Here is a 13,619-nt window from a genome sequence, read left to right as displayed (position 1 = left end):
GGAGGTGCTGTGCTTGCCCCCTCCCCACATTACACAGCTCTTTAGAAAATAATGCTACTCTTCATTTCGGAGCTGACTCTCAAGCCGCTTCATCTTCCAGTCCTATCTAGAAAGGAAGGCCCTGAAAAGTTGGCAGCAATTGCAAAGCAGGATTTGCCTTCATTTATTGGGGTTGGGGGGGTGGGGTCAATCGGTCAGGGGCTTACTTCCCCACACACTTCAGGAGCGCCACAGGGACTCTTCTCCAGCCTGCCAATAGGCTGCAGATATTTGCCCCCAGCCAATGCTGCACTTTGGGGGCAAGGGGCAGGTTTCAGGTGGCAAGACGGGCAGCAAAGGGTTAATGAGGCGTGCCCCAGCACTCACGCGCCTCCGAGAGGAACTGCAGACTCTCTTGCCCATTTTAGCAAAAGGGGACCGTCCATCCCTGATAGGGCTCGAACCGCTGCCCTTGGTTCTTGCGTGTTCTCTCAAGCTAGTCATTTTTAGATTGGTCTTGGTATTGTGCTTTGCTTAGCCACTGTAAGCAATGACAGCTCAATACCAGAGCAGCGTAAAGCTTGATTTCTGCCACTGAAAGTGCATCTCGGTCATTTGCGTGGGACACCACCGGTCAAGCTTCTCAAGCATCCTGCCAGTGGTGGACCCATGGGGCACTGCTCTCAGGATCTCCATAACCTGCTTCTTGCTGACAGCCTCCCATATGGTCTAGCGGTTAGGATTCCTGGTTTTCACCCAGGCGGCCCGGGTTCGACTCCCGGTATGGGAAGACTAGCCTTTTCTACATAGAACTCCCGATTCCGTTTCTGTTGCATTTACATTTTGAGAAAAGCCTGAATTTCCCCACATTGTTTCCCTTGGGGCCCCGGCGGCCCCATGCAGTCTGTCCGTGTTTCAGGCTCCCGATTCCTCAGTATGAGGGCTGGACTTGCAAGAAGAAGGGCCGACTACAAGCGGCTTGGGTATGAGGTGCATACCAATGTCTGCGGCTTTCATACCCGAGATCTCGTCTGCACCCACCTTTGAGGCGTGACGTGTCCCCCGCACCCCCCGTCAAGAGAGCAACGGTGGGACCACATTTGGAAAACAGGCCGCCTTGCATTGAAACCGTTGCTGCAAGACGTTAAAGGCCAGAGGAAAGAAGGGCGCCCTGACAGACCGTCATTTCCGCTGACCTCGAGTGTTAAGCGTTCAGTACCTCGGCCAAGGCTAGGGAGAAGACAGAGACTACGCAATCACAATTGGGGTTAAATTAAAAACAAAACGCGCTTCCCCGAGCCAGGTAGGAGTCGAACCTACAATCTTCTGATCCGTAGTCAGACGCGTTATCCATTGCGCCACTGGCCCTCGTGGGTCTGCGCATACCCCTATCCTTCCACAAAAGGGAGGTGCTGTGCTTGCCCCCTCCCCACATTACACAGCTCTTTAGAAAATAATGCTACTCTTCATTTCGGAGCTGACTCTCAAGCCGCTTCATCTTCCAGTCCTATCTAGAAAGGAAGGCCCTGAAAAGTTGGCAGCAATTGCAAAGCAGGATTTGCCTTCATTTATTGGGGTTGGGGGGGTGGGGTCAATCGGTCAGGGGCTTACTTCCCCACACACTTCAGGAGCGCCACAGGGACTCTTCTCCAGCCTGCCAATAGGCTGCAGATATTTGCCCCCAGCCAATGCTGCACTTTGGGGGCAAGGGGCAGGTTTCAGGTGGCAAGACGGGCAGCAAAGGGTTAATGAGGCGTGCCCCAGCACTCACGCGCCTCCGAGAGGAACTGCAGACTCTCTTGCCCATTTTAGCAAAAGGGGACCGTCCATCCCTGATAGGGCTCGAACCGCTGCCCTTGGTTCTTGCGTGTTCTCTCAAGCTAGTCATTTTTAGATTGGTCTTGGTATTGTGCTTTGCTTAGCCACTGTAAGCAATGACAGCTCAATACCAGAGCAGCGTAAAGCTTGATTTCTGCCACTGAAAGTGCATCTCGGTCATTTGCGTGGGACACCACCGGTCAAGCTTCTCAAGCATCCTGCCAGTGGTGGACCCATGGGGCACTGCTCTCAGGATCTCCATAACCTGCTTCTTGCTGACAGCCTCCCATATGGTCTAGCGGTTAGGATTCCTGGTTTTCACCCAGGCGGCCCGGGTTCGACTCCCGGTATGGGAAGACTAGCCTTTTCTACATAGAACTCCCGATTCCGTTTCTGTTGCATTTACATTTTGAGAAAAGCCTGAATTTCCCCACATTGTTTCCCTTGGGGCCCCGGCGGCCCCATGCAGTCTGTCCGTGTTTCAGGCTCCCGATTCCTCAGTATGAGGGCTGGACTTGCAAGAAGAAGGGCCGACTACAAGCGGCTTGGGTATGAGGTGCATACCAATGTCTGCGGCTTTCATACCCGAGATCTCGTCTGCACCCACCTTTGAGGCGTGACGTGTCCCCCGCACCCCCCGTCAAGAGAGCAACGGTGGGACCACATTTGGAAAACAGGCCGCCTTGCATTGAAACCGTTGCTGCAAGACGTTAAAGGCCAGAGGAAAGAAGGGCGCCCTGACAGACCGTCATTTCCGCTGACCTCGAGTGTTAAGCGTTCAGTACCTCGGCCAAGGCTAGGGAGAAGACAGAGACTACGCAATCACAATTGGGGTTAAATTAAAAACAAAACGCGCTTCCCCGAGCCAGGTAGGAGTCGAACCTACAATCTTCTGATCCGTAGTCAGACGCGTTATCCATTGCGCCACTGGCCTTCGTGGGTCTGCGCATACCCCTATCCTTCCACAAAAGGGAGGTGCTGTGCTTGCCCCCTCCCCACATTACACAGCTCTTTAGAAAATAATGCTACTCTTCATTTCGGAGCTGACTCTCAAGCCGCTTCATCTTCCAGTCCTATCTAGAAAGGAAGGCCCTGAAAAGTTGGCAGCAATTGCAAAGCAGGATTTGCCTTCATTTATTGGGGTTGGGGGGGTGGGGTCAATCGGTCAGGGGCTTACTTCGCCACACACTTCAGGAGCACCACAGGGACTCTTCTCCAGCCTGCCAATAGGCTGCAGATATTTGCCCCCAGCCAATGCTGCACTTTGGGGGCAAGGGGCAGGTTTCAGGTGGCAAGACGGGCAGCAAAGGGTTAATGAGGCGTGCCCCAGCACTCACGCGCCTCCGAGAGGAACTGCAGACTCTCTTGCCCATTTTAGCAAAAGGGGACCGTCCATCCCTGATAGGGCTCGAACCGCTGCCCTTGGTTCTTGCGTGTTCTCTCAAGCTAGTCCTTTTTAGATTGGTCTTGGTATTGTGCTTTGCTTAGCCACTGTAAGCAATGACAGCTCAATACCAGAGCAGCGTAAAGCTTGATTTCTGCCACTGAAAGTGCATCTCGGTCATTTGCGTGGGACACCACCGGTCAAGCTTCTCAAGCATCCTGCCAGTGGTGGACCCATGGGGCACTGCTCTCAGGATCTCCATAACCTGCTTCTTGCTGACAGCCTCCCATATGGTCTAGCGGTTAGGATTCCTGGTTTTCACCCAGGCGGCCCGGGTTCGACTCCCGGTATGGGAAGACTAGCCTTTTCTACATAGAACTCCCGTTTCTGTTGCATTTACATTTTGAGAAAAGCCTGAATTTCCCCACATTGTTTCCCTTGGGGCCCCGGCGGCCCCATGCAGTCTGTCCGTGTTTCAGGCTCCCGATTCCTCAGTATGAGGGCTGGACTTGCAAGAAGAAGGGCCGACTACAAGCGGCTTGGGTATGAGGTGCATACCAATGTCTGCGGCTTTCATACCCGAGATCTCGTCTGCACCCACCTTTGAGGCGTGACGTGTCCCCCGCACCCCCCGTCAAGAGAGCAACGGTGGGACCACATTTGGAAAACAGGCCGCCTTGCATTGAAACCGTTGCTGCAAGACGTTAAAGGCCAGAGGAAAGAAGGGCGCCCTGACAGACCGTCATTTCCGCTGACCTCGAGTGTTAAGCGTTCAGTACCTCGGCCAAGGCTAGGGAGAAGACAGAGACTACGCAATCACAATTGGGGTTAAATTAAAAACAAAACGCGCTTCCCCGAGCCAGGTAGGAGTCGAACCTACAATCTTCTGATCCGTAGTCAGACGCGTTATCCATTGCGCCACTGGCCCTCGTGGGTCTGCGCATACCCCTATCCTTCCACAAAAGGGAGGTGCTGTGCTTGCCCCCTCCCCACATTACACAGCTCTTTAGAAAATAATGCTACTCTTCATTTCGGAGCTGACTCTCAAGCCGCTTCATCTTCCAGTCCTCTCTAGAAAGGAAGGCCCTGAAAAGTTGGCAGCAATTGCAAAGCAGGATTTGCCTTCATTTATTGGGGTTGGGGGGGTGGGGTCAATCGGTCAGGGGCTTACTTCCCCACACACTTCAGGAGCGCCACAGGGACTCTTCTCAAGCCTGCCAATAGGCTGCAGATATTTGCCCCCAGCCAATGCTGCACTTTGGGGGCAAGGGGCAGGTTTCAGGTGGCAAGACGGGCAGCAAAGGGTTAATGAGGCGTGCCCCAGCACTCACGCGCCTCCGAGAGGAACTGCAGACTCTCTTGCCCATTTTAGCAAAAGGGGACCGTCCATCCCTGATAGGGCTCGAACCGCTGCCCTTGGTTCTTGCGTGTTCTCTCAAGCTAGTCATTTTTAGATTGGTCTTGGTATTGTGCTTTGCTTAGCCACTGTAAGCAATGACAGCTCAATACCAGAGCAGCGTAAAGCTTGATTTCTGCCACTGAAAGTGCATCTCGGTCATTTGCGTGGGACACCACCGGTCAAGCTTCTCAAGCATCCTGCCAGTGGTGGATCCATGGGGCACTGCTCTCAGGATCTCCATAACCTGCTTCTTGCTGACAGCCTCCCATATGGTCTAGCGGTTAGGATTCCTGGTTTTCACCCAGGCGGCCCGGGTTCGACTCCCGGTATGGGAAGACTAGCCTTTTCTACATAGAACTCCCGATTCCGTTTCTGTTGCATTTACATTTTGAGAAAAGCCTGAATTTCCCCACATTGTTTCCCTTGGGGCCCCGGCGGCCCCATGTAGTCTGTCCGTGTTTCAGGCTCCCGATTCCTCAGTATGAGGGCTGGACTTGCAAGAAGAAGGGCCGACTACAAGCGGCTTGGGTATGAGGTGCATACCAATGTCTGCGGCTTTCATACCCGAGATCTCGTCTGCACCCACCTTTGAGGCGTGACGTGTCCCCCGCACCCCCCGTCAAGAGAGCAACGGTGGGACCACATTTGGAAAACAGGCCGCCTTGCATTGAAACCGTTGCTGCAAGACGTTAAAGGCCAGAGGAAAGAAGGGCGCCCTGACAGACCGTCATTTCCGCTGACCTCGAGTGTTAAGCGTTCAGTACCTCGGCCAAGGCTAGGGAGAAGACAGAGACTACGCAATCACAATTGGGGTTAAATTAAAAACAAAACGCGCTTCCCCGAGCCAGGTAGGAGTCGAACCTACAATCTTCTGATCCGTAGTCAGACGCGTTATCCATTGCGCCACTGGCCCTCGTGGGTCTGCGCATACCCCTATCCTTCCACAAAAGGGAGGTGCTGTGCTTGCCCCCTCCCCACATTACACAGCTCTTTAGAAAATAATGCTACTCTTCATTTCGGAGCTGACTCTCAAGCCGCTTCATCTTCCAGTCCTATCTAGAAAGGAAGGCCCTGAAAAGTTGGCAGCAATTGCAAAGCAGGATTTGCCTTCATTTATTGGGGTTGGGGGGGTGGGGTCAATCGGTCAGGGGCTTACTTCCCCACACACTTCAGGAGCGCCACAGGGACTCTTCTCCAGCCTGCCAATAGGCTGCAGATATTTGCCCCCAGCCAATGCTGCACTTTGGGGGCAAGGGGCAGGTTTCAGGTGGCAAGACGGGCAGCAAAGGGTTAATGAGGCGTGCCCCAGCACTCACGCGCCTCCGAGAGGAACTGCAGACTCTCTTGCCCATTTTAGCAAAAGTAGACCGTCCATCCCTGATAGGGCTCGAACCGCTGCCCTTGGTTCTTGCGTGTTCTCTCAAGCTAGTCATTTTTAGATTGGTCTTGGTATTGTGCTTTGCTTAGCCACTGTAAGCAATGACAGCTCAATACCAGAGCAGCGTAAAGCTTGATTTCTGCCACTGAAAGTGCATCTCGGTCATTTGCGTGGGACACCACCGGTCAAGCTTCTCAAGCATCCTGCCAGTGGTGGATCCATGGGGCACTGCTCTCAGGATCTCCATAACCTGCTTCTTGCTGACAGCCTCCCATATGGTCTAGCGGTTAGGATTCCTGGTTTTCACCCAGGCGGCCCGGGTTCGACTCCCGGTATGGGAAGACTAGCCTTTTCTACATAGAACTCCCGATTCCGTTTCTGTTGCATTTACATTTTGAGAAAAGCCTGAATTTCCCCACATTGTTTCCCTTGGGGCCCCGGCGGCCCCATGCAGTCTGTCCGTGTTTCAGGCTCCCGATTCCTCAGTATGAGGGCTGGACTTGCAAGAAGAAGGGCCGACTACAAGCGGCTTGGGTATGAGGTGCATACCAATGTCTGCGGCTTTCATACCCGAGATCTCGTCTGCACCCACCTTTGAGGCGTGACGTGTCCCCCGCACCTCCCGTCAAGAGAGCAACGGTGGGACCACATTTGGAAAACAGGCCGCCTTGCATTGAAACCGTTGCTGCAAGACGTTAAAGGCCAGAGGAAAGAAGGGCGCCCTGACAGACCGTCATTTCCGCTGACCTCGAGTGTTAAGCGTTCAGTACCTCGGCCAAGGCTAGGGAGAAGACAGAGACTACGCAATCACAATTGGGGTTAAATTAAAAACAAAACGCGCTTCCCCGAGCCAGGTAGGAGTCGAACCTACAATCTTCTGATCCGTAGTCAGACGCGTTATCCATTGCGCCACTGGCCCTCGTGGGTCTGCGCATACCCCTATCCTTCCACAAAAGGGAGGTGCTGTGCTTGCCCCTTCCCCACATTACACAGCTCTTTAGAAAATAATGCTACTCTTCATTTCGGAGCTGACTCTCAAGCCGCTTCATCTTCCAGTCCTATCTAGAAAGGAAGGCCCTGAAAAGTTGGCAGCAATTGCAAAGCAGGATTTGCCTTCATTTATTGGGGTTGGGGGGGTGGGGTCAATCGGTCAGGGGCTTACTTCCCCACACACTTCAGGAGCGCCACAGGCGCTCTTCTCCAGCCTGCCAATAGGCTGCAGATATTTGCCCCCAGCCAATGTTGCACTTTGGGGGCAAGGGGCAGGTTTCAGGTGGCAAGACGGGCAGCAAAGGGTTAATGAGGCGTGCCCCAGCACTCACGCGCCTCCGAGAGGAACTGCAGACTCTCTTGCCCATTTTAGCAAAAGGGGACCGTCCATCCCTGATAGGGCTCGAACCGCTGCCCTTGGTTCTTGCGTGTTCTCTCAAGCTAGTCATTTTTAGATTGGTCTTGGTATTGTGCTTTGCTTAGCCACTGTAAGCAATGACAGCTCAATACCAGAGCAGCGTAAAGCTTGATTTCTGCCACTGAAAGTGCATCTCGGTCATTTGCGTGGGACACCACCGGTCAAGCTTCTCAAGCATCCTGCCAGTGGTGGACCCATGGGGCACTGCTCTCAGGATCTCCATAACCTGCTTCTTGCTGACAGCCTCCCATATGGTCTAGCGGTTAGGATTCCTGGTTTTCACCCAGGCGGCCCGGGTTCGACTCCCGGTATGGGAAGACTAGCCTTTTCTACATAGAACTCCCGATTCCGTTTCTGTTGCATTTACATTTTGAGAAAAGCCTGAATTTCCCCACATTGTTTCCCTTGGGGCCCCGGCGGCCCCATGCAGTCTGTCCGTGTTTCAGGCTCCCGATTCCTCAGTATGAGGGCTGGACTTGCAAGAAGAAGGGCCGACTACAAGCGGCTTGGGTATGAGGTGCATACCAATGTCTGCGGCTTTCATACCCGAGATCTCGTCTGCACCCACCTTTGAGGCGTGACGTGTCCCCCGCACCCCCCGTCAAGAGAGCAACGGTGGGACCACATTTGGAAAACAGGCCGCCTTGCATTGAAACCGTTGCTGCAAGACGTTAAAGGCCAGAGGAAAGAAGGGCGCCCTGACAGACCGTCATTTCCGCTGACCTCGAGTGTTAAGCGTTCAGTACCTCGGCCAAGGCTAGGGAGAAGACAGAGACTACGCAATCACAATTGGGGTTAAATTAAAAACAAAACGCACTTCCCCGAGCCAGGTAGGAGTCGAACCTACAATCTTCTGATCCGTAGTCAGACGCGTTATCCATTGCGCCACTGGCCCTCGTGGGTCTGCGCATACCCCTATCCTTCCACAAAAGGGAGGTGCTGTGCTTGCCCCCTCCCCACATTACACAGCTCTTTAGAAAATAATGCTACTCTTCATTTCGGAGCTGACTCTCAAGCCGCTTCATCTTCCAGTCCTATCTAGAAAGGAAGGCCCTGAAAAGTTGGCAGCAATTGCAAAGCAGGATTTGCCTTCATTTATTGGGGTTGGGGGGGTGGGGTCAATCGGTCAGGGGCTTACTTCCCCACACACTTCAGGAGCACCACAGGGACTCTTCTCCAGCCTGCCAATAGGCTGCAGATATTTGCCCCCAGCCAATGCTGCACTTTGGGGGCAAGGGGCAGGTTTCAGGTGGCAAGACGGGCAGCAAAGGGTTAATGAGGCGTGCCCCAGCACTCACGCGCCTCCGAGAGGAACTGCAGACTCTCTTGCCCATTTTAGCAAAAGGGGACCGTCCATCCCTGATAGGGCTCGAACCGCTGCCCTTGGTTCTTGCGTGTTCTCTCAAGCTAGTCATTTTTAGATTGGTCTTGGTATTGTGCTTTGCTTAGCCACTGTAAGCAATGACAGCTCAATACCAGAGCAGCGTAAAGCTTGATTTCTGCCACTGAAAGTGCATCTCGGTCATTTGCGTGGGACACCACCGGTCAAGCTTCTCAAGCATCCTGCCAGTGGTGGACCCATGGGGCACTGCTCTCAGGATCTCCATAACCTGCTTCTTGCTGACAGCCTCCCATATGGTCTAGCGGTTAGGATTCCTGGTTTTCACCCAGGCGGCCCGGGTTCGACTCCCGGTATGGGAAGACTAGCCTTTTCTACATAGAACTCCCGTTTCTGTTGCATTTACATTTTGAGAAAAGCCTGAATTTCCCCACATTGTTTCCCTTGGGGCCCCGGCGGCCCCATGCAGTCTGTCCGTGTTTCAGGCTCCCGATTCCTCAGTATGAGGGCTGGACTTGCAAGAAGAAGGGCCGACTACAAGCGGCTTGGGTATGAGGTGCATACCAATGTCTGCGGCTTTCATACCCGAGATCTCGTCTGCACCCACCTTTGAGGCGTGACGTGTCCCCCGCACCCCCCGTCAAGAGAGCAACGGTGGGACCACATTTGGAAAACAGGCCGCCTTGCATTGAAACCGTTGCTGCAAGACGTTAAAGGCCAGAGGAAAGAAGGGCGCCCTGACAGACCGTCATTTCCGCTGACCTCGAGTGTTAAGCGTTCAGTACCTCGGCCAAGGCTAGGGAGAAGACAGAGACTACGCAATCACAATTGGGGTTAAATTAAAAACAAAACGCGCTTCCCCGAGCCAGGTAGGAGTCGAACCTACAATCTTCTGATCCGTAGTCAGACGCGTTATCCATTGCGCCACTGGCCCTCGTGGGTCTGCGCATACCCCTATCCTTCCACAAAAGGGAGGTGCTGTGCTTGCCCCCTCCCCACATTACACAGCTCTTTAGAAAATAATGCTACTCTTCATTTCGGAGCTGACTCTCAAGCCGCTTCATCTTCCAGTCCTATCTAGAAAGGAAGGCCCTGAAAAGTTGGCAGCAATTGCAAAGCAGGATTTGCCTTCATTTATTGGGGTTGGGGGGGTGGGGTCAATCGGTCAGGGGCTTACTTCCCCACACACTTCAGGAGCGCCACAGGGACTCTTCTCAAGCCTGCCAATAGGCTGCAGATATTTGCCCCCAGCCAATGCTGCACTTTGGGGGCAAGGGGCAGGTTTCAGGTGGCAAGACGGGCAGCAAAGGGTTAATGAGGCGTGCCCCAGCACTCACGCGCCTCCGAGAGGAACTGCAGACTCTCTTGCCCATTTTAGCAAAAGGGGACCGTCCATCCCTGATAGGGCTCGAACCGCTGCCCTTGGTTCTTGCGTGTTCTCTCAAGCTAGTCATTTTTAGATTGGTCTTGGTATTGTGCTTTGCTTAGCCACTGTAAGCAATGACAGCTCAATACCAGAGCAGCGTAAAGCTTGATTTCTGCCACTGAAAGTGCATCTCGGTCATTTGCGTGGGACACCACCGGTCAAGCTTCTCAAGCATCCTGCCAGTGGTGGATCCATGGGGCACTGCTCTCAGGATCTCCATAACCTGCTTCTTGCTGACAGCCTCCCATATGGTCTAGCGGTTAGGATTCCTGGTTTTCACCCAGGCGGCCCGGGGAAGACTAGCCTTTTCTACATAGAACTCCCGATTCCGTTTCTGTTGCATTTACATTTTGAGAAAAGCCTGAATTTCCCCACATTGTTTCCCTTGGGGCCCCGGCGGCCCCATGCAGTCTGTCCGTGTTTCAGGCTCCCGATTCCTCAGTATGAGGGCTGGACTTGCAAGAAGAAGGGCCGACTACAAGCGGCTTGGGTATGAGGTGCATACCAATGTCTGCGGCTTTCATACCCGAGATCTCGTCTGCACCCACCTTTGAGGCGTGACGTGTCCCCCGCACCCCCCGTCAAGAGAGCAACGGTGGGACCACATTTGGAAAACAGGCCGCCTTGCATTGAAACCGTTGCTGCAAGACGTTAAAGGCCAGAGGAAAGAAGGGCGCCCTGACAGACCGTCATTTCCGCTGACCTCGAGTGTTAAGCGTTCAGTACCTCGGCCAAGGCTAGGGAGAAGACAGAGACTACGCAATCACAATTGGGGTTAAATTAAAAACAAAACGCGCTTCCCCGAGCCAGGTAGGAGTCGAACCTACAATCTTCTGATCCGTAGTCAGACGCGTTATCCATTGCGCCACTGGCCCTCGTGGGTCTGCGCATACCCCTATCCTTCCACAAAAGGGAGGTGCTGTGCTTGCCCCCTCCCCACATTACACAGCTCTTTAGAAAATAATGCTACTCTTCATTTCGGAGCTGACTCTCAAGCCGCTTCATCTTCCAGTCCTATCTAGAAAGGAAGGCCCTGAAAAGTTGGCAGCAATTGCAAAGCAGGATTTGCCTTCATTTATTGGGGTTGGGGGGGTGGGGTCAATCGGTCAGGGGCTTACTTCCCCACACACTTCAGGAGCGCCACAGGGACTCTTCTCCAGCCTGCCAATAGGCTGCAGATATTTGCCCCCAGCCAATGCTGCACTTTGGGGGCAAGGGGCAGGTTTCAGGTGGCAAGACGGGCAGCAAAGGGTTAATGAGGCGTGCCCCAGCACTCACGCGCCTCCGAGAGGAACTGCAGACTCTCTTGCCCATTTTAGCAAAAGGGGACCGTCCATCCCTGATAGGGCTCGAACCGCTGCCCTTGGTTCTTGCGTGTTCTCTCAAGCTAGTCATTTTTAGATTGGTCTTGGTATTGTGCTTTGCTTAGCCACTGTAAGCAATGACAGCTCAATACCAGAGCAGCGTAAAGCTTGATTTCTGCCACTGAAAGTGCATCTCGGTCATTTGCGTGGGACACCACCGGTCAAGCTTCTCAAGCATCCTGCCAGTGGTGGATCCATGGGGCACTGCTCTCAGGATCTCCATAACCTGCTTCTTGCTGACAGCCTCCCATATGGTCTAGCGGTTAGGATTCCTGGTTTTCACCCAGGCGGCCCGGGTTCGACTCCCGGTATGGGAAGACTACCCTTTTCTACATAGAACTCCCGATTCCGTTTCTGATGCATTTACATTTTGAGAAAAGCCTGAATTTCCCCACATTGTTTCCCTTGGGGCCCCGGCGGCCCCATGCAGTCTGTCCGTGTTTCAGGCTCCCGATTCCTCAGTATGAGGGCTGGACTTGCAAGAAGAAGGGCCGACTACAAGCGGCTTGGGTATGAGGTGCATACCAATGTCTGCGGCTTTCATACCCGAGATCTCGTCTGCACCCACCTTTGAGGCGTGACGTGTCCCCCGCACCCCCCGTCAAGAGAGCAACGGTGGGACCACATTTGGAAAACAGGCCGCCTTGCATTGAAACCGTTGCTGCAAGACGTTAAAGGCCAGAGGAAAGAAGGGCGCCCTGACAGACCGTCATTTCCGCTGACCTCGAGTGTTAAGCGTTCAGTACCTCGGCCAAGGCTAGGGAGAAGACAGAGACTACGCAATCACAATTGGGGTTAAATTAAAAACAAAACGCGCTTCCCCGAGCCAGGTAGGAGTCGAACCTACAATCTTCTGATCCGTAGTCAGACGCGTTATCCATTGCGCCACTGGCCCTCGTGGGTCTGCGCATACCCCTATCCTTCCACAAAAGGGAGGTGCTGTGCTTGCCCCCTCCCCACATTACACAGCTCTTTAGAAAATAATGCTACTCTTCATTTCGGAGCTGACTCTCAAGCCGCTTCATCTTCCAGTCCTATCTAGAAAGGAAGGCCCTGAAAAGTTGGCAGCAATTGCAAAGCAGGATTTGCCTTCATTTATTGGGGTTGGGGGGGTGGGGTCAATCGGTCAGGGGCTTACTTCCCCACACACTTCAGGAGCGCCACAGGGACTCTTCTCCAGCCTGCCAATAGGCTGCAGATATTTGCCCCCAGCCAATGCTGCACTTTGGGGGCAAGGGGCAGGTTTCAGGTGGCAAGACGGGCAGCAAAGGGTTAATGAGGCATGCCCCAGCACTCACGCGCCTCCGAGAGGAACTGCAGACTCTCTTGCCCATTTTAGCAAAAGGGGACCGTCCATCCCTGATAGGGCTCGAACCGCTGCCCTTGGTTCTTGCGTGTTCTCTCAAGCTAGTCATTTTTAGATTGGTCTTGGTATTGTGCTTTGCTTAGCCACTGTAAGCAATGACAGCTCAATACCAGAGCAGCGTAAAGCTTGATTTCTGCCACTGAAAGTGCATCTCGGTCATTTGCGTGGGACACCACCGGTCAAGCTTCTCAAGCATCCTGCCAGTGGTGGACCCATGGGGCACTGCTCTCAGGATCTCCATAACCTGCTTCTTGCTGACAGCCTCCCATATGGTCTAGCGGTTAGGATTCCTGGTTTTCACCCAGGCGGCCCGGGTTCGACTCCCGGTATGGGAAGACTAGCCTTTTCTACATAGAACTCCCGATTCCGTTTCTGTTGCATTTACATTTTGAGAAAAGCCTGAATTTCCCCACATTGTTTCCCTTGGGGCCCCGGCGGCCCCATGCAGTCTGTCCGTGTTTCAGGCTCCCGATTCCTCAGTATGAGGGCTGGACTTGCAAGAAGAAGGGCCGACTACAAGCGGCTTGGGTATGAGGTGCATACCAATGTCTGCGGCTTTCATACCCGAGATCTCGTCTGCACCCACCTTTGAGGCGTGACGTGTCCCCCGCACCCCCCGTCAAGAGAGCAACGGTGGGACCACATTTGGAAAACAGGCCGCCTTGCATTGAAACCGTTGCTGCAAGACGTTAAAGGCCAGAGGAAAGAAGGGCGCCCTGACAGACCGTCATTTCCGCTGACCTCGAGTGTTAAGCGTT

At 53.7% G+C, this 13,619-nt stretch overlaps 18 non-coding genes across 18 annotated transcripts; 9 read left to right on the top strand and 9 right to left on the bottom strand.

Moving 5' to 3' along the window:
• Positions 1-697: 697 nt before the first annotated feature.
• TRNAE-UUC (transfer RNA glutamic acid (anticodon UUC)) lies at positions 698-769 on the top strand. The gene has a single exon. It is a non-coding gene; the product is annotated as a tRNA-Glu (tRNA).
• A 505-nt stretch (positions 770-1,274) lies between these two features.
• TRNAR-ACG (transfer RNA arginine (anticodon ACG)) lies at positions 1,275-1,347 on the bottom strand. Its single transcript has one exon. It is a non-coding gene; the product is annotated as a tRNA-Arg (tRNA).
• Positions 1,348-2,081: 734 nt separating this feature from the next.
• TRNAE-UUC (transfer RNA glutamic acid (anticodon UUC)) lies at positions 2,082-2,153 on the top strand. The gene has a single exon. It is a non-coding gene; the product is annotated as a tRNA-Glu (tRNA).
• Positions 2,154-2,658: 505 nt separating this feature from the next.
• Positions 2,659-2,731, bottom strand: TRNAR-ACG (transfer RNA arginine (anticodon ACG)). The gene has a single exon. It is a non-coding gene; the product is annotated as a tRNA-Arg (tRNA).
• Positions 2,732-3,465: 734 nt separating this feature from the next.
• On the top strand, positions 3,466-3,537 carry TRNAE-UUC (transfer RNA glutamic acid (anticodon UUC)). The gene has a single exon. It is a non-coding gene; the product is annotated as a tRNA-Glu (tRNA).
• Positions 3,538-4,036: 499 nt separating this feature from the next.
• On the bottom strand, positions 4,037-4,109 carry TRNAR-ACG (transfer RNA arginine (anticodon ACG)). Its single transcript has one exon. It is a non-coding gene; the product is annotated as a tRNA-Arg (tRNA).
• Positions 4,110-4,843: 734 nt separating this feature from the next.
• Positions 4,844-4,915, top strand: TRNAE-UUC (transfer RNA glutamic acid (anticodon UUC)). The gene has a single exon. It is a non-coding gene; the product is annotated as a tRNA-Glu (tRNA).
• Positions 4,916-5,420: 505 nt separating this feature from the next.
• TRNAR-ACG (transfer RNA arginine (anticodon ACG)) lies at positions 5,421-5,493 on the bottom strand. Its single transcript has one exon. It is a non-coding gene; the product is annotated as a tRNA-Arg (tRNA).
• Positions 5,494-6,227: 734 nt separating this feature from the next.
• Positions 6,228-6,299, top strand: TRNAE-UUC (transfer RNA glutamic acid (anticodon UUC)). The gene has a single exon. It is a non-coding gene; the product is annotated as a tRNA-Glu (tRNA).
• Positions 6,300-6,804: 505 nt separating this feature from the next.
• Positions 6,805-6,877, bottom strand: TRNAR-ACG (transfer RNA arginine (anticodon ACG)). Its single transcript has one exon. It is a non-coding gene; the product is annotated as a tRNA-Arg (tRNA).
• Positions 6,878-7,611: 734 nt separating this feature from the next.
• On the top strand, positions 7,612-7,683 carry TRNAE-UUC (transfer RNA glutamic acid (anticodon UUC)). Its single transcript has one exon. It is a non-coding gene; the product is annotated as a tRNA-Glu (tRNA).
• Positions 7,684-8,188: 505 nt separating this feature from the next.
• On the bottom strand, positions 8,189-8,261 carry TRNAR-ACG (transfer RNA arginine (anticodon ACG)). The gene has a single exon. It is a non-coding gene; the product is annotated as a tRNA-Arg (tRNA).
• A 734-nt stretch (positions 8,262-8,995) lies between these two features.
• On the top strand, positions 8,996-9,067 carry TRNAE-UUC (transfer RNA glutamic acid (anticodon UUC)). Its single transcript has one exon. It is a non-coding gene; the product is annotated as a tRNA-Glu (tRNA).
• A 499-nt stretch (positions 9,068-9,566) lies between these two features.
• TRNAR-ACG (transfer RNA arginine (anticodon ACG)) lies at positions 9,567-9,639 on the bottom strand. The gene has a single exon. It is a non-coding gene; the product is annotated as a tRNA-Arg (tRNA).
• Positions 9,640-10,933: 1,294 nt separating this feature from the next.
• Positions 10,934-11,006, bottom strand: TRNAR-ACG (transfer RNA arginine (anticodon ACG)). The gene has a single exon. It is a non-coding gene; the product is annotated as a tRNA-Arg (tRNA).
• A 734-nt stretch (positions 11,007-11,740) lies between these two features.
• On the top strand, positions 11,741-11,812 carry TRNAE-UUC (transfer RNA glutamic acid (anticodon UUC)). The gene has a single exon. It is a non-coding gene; the product is annotated as a tRNA-Glu (tRNA).
• Positions 11,813-12,317: 505 nt separating this feature from the next.
• TRNAR-ACG (transfer RNA arginine (anticodon ACG)) lies at positions 12,318-12,390 on the bottom strand. Its single transcript has one exon. It is a non-coding gene; the product is annotated as a tRNA-Arg (tRNA).
• Positions 12,391-13,124: 734 nt separating this feature from the next.
• TRNAE-UUC (transfer RNA glutamic acid (anticodon UUC)) lies at positions 13,125-13,196 on the top strand. Its single transcript has one exon. It is a non-coding gene; the product is annotated as a tRNA-Glu (tRNA).
• The last annotated feature ends 423 nt before the right edge of the window (positions 13,197-13,619 follow it).

Source organism: Ambystoma mexicanum, chromosome 4p (genome assembly GCF_040938575.1).
Source record: "Ambystoma mexicanum isolate Mex_15411 chromosome 4p, UKY_AmexF1_1, whole genome shotgun sequence".
NCBI lineage: Eukaryota > Metazoa > Chordata > Amphibia > Caudata > Ambystomatidae > Ambystoma > Ambystoma mexicanum.
Note: the sequence above shows the minus strand (reverse complement) of the source record. Positions and strands in the feature narration are given on the sequence as shown.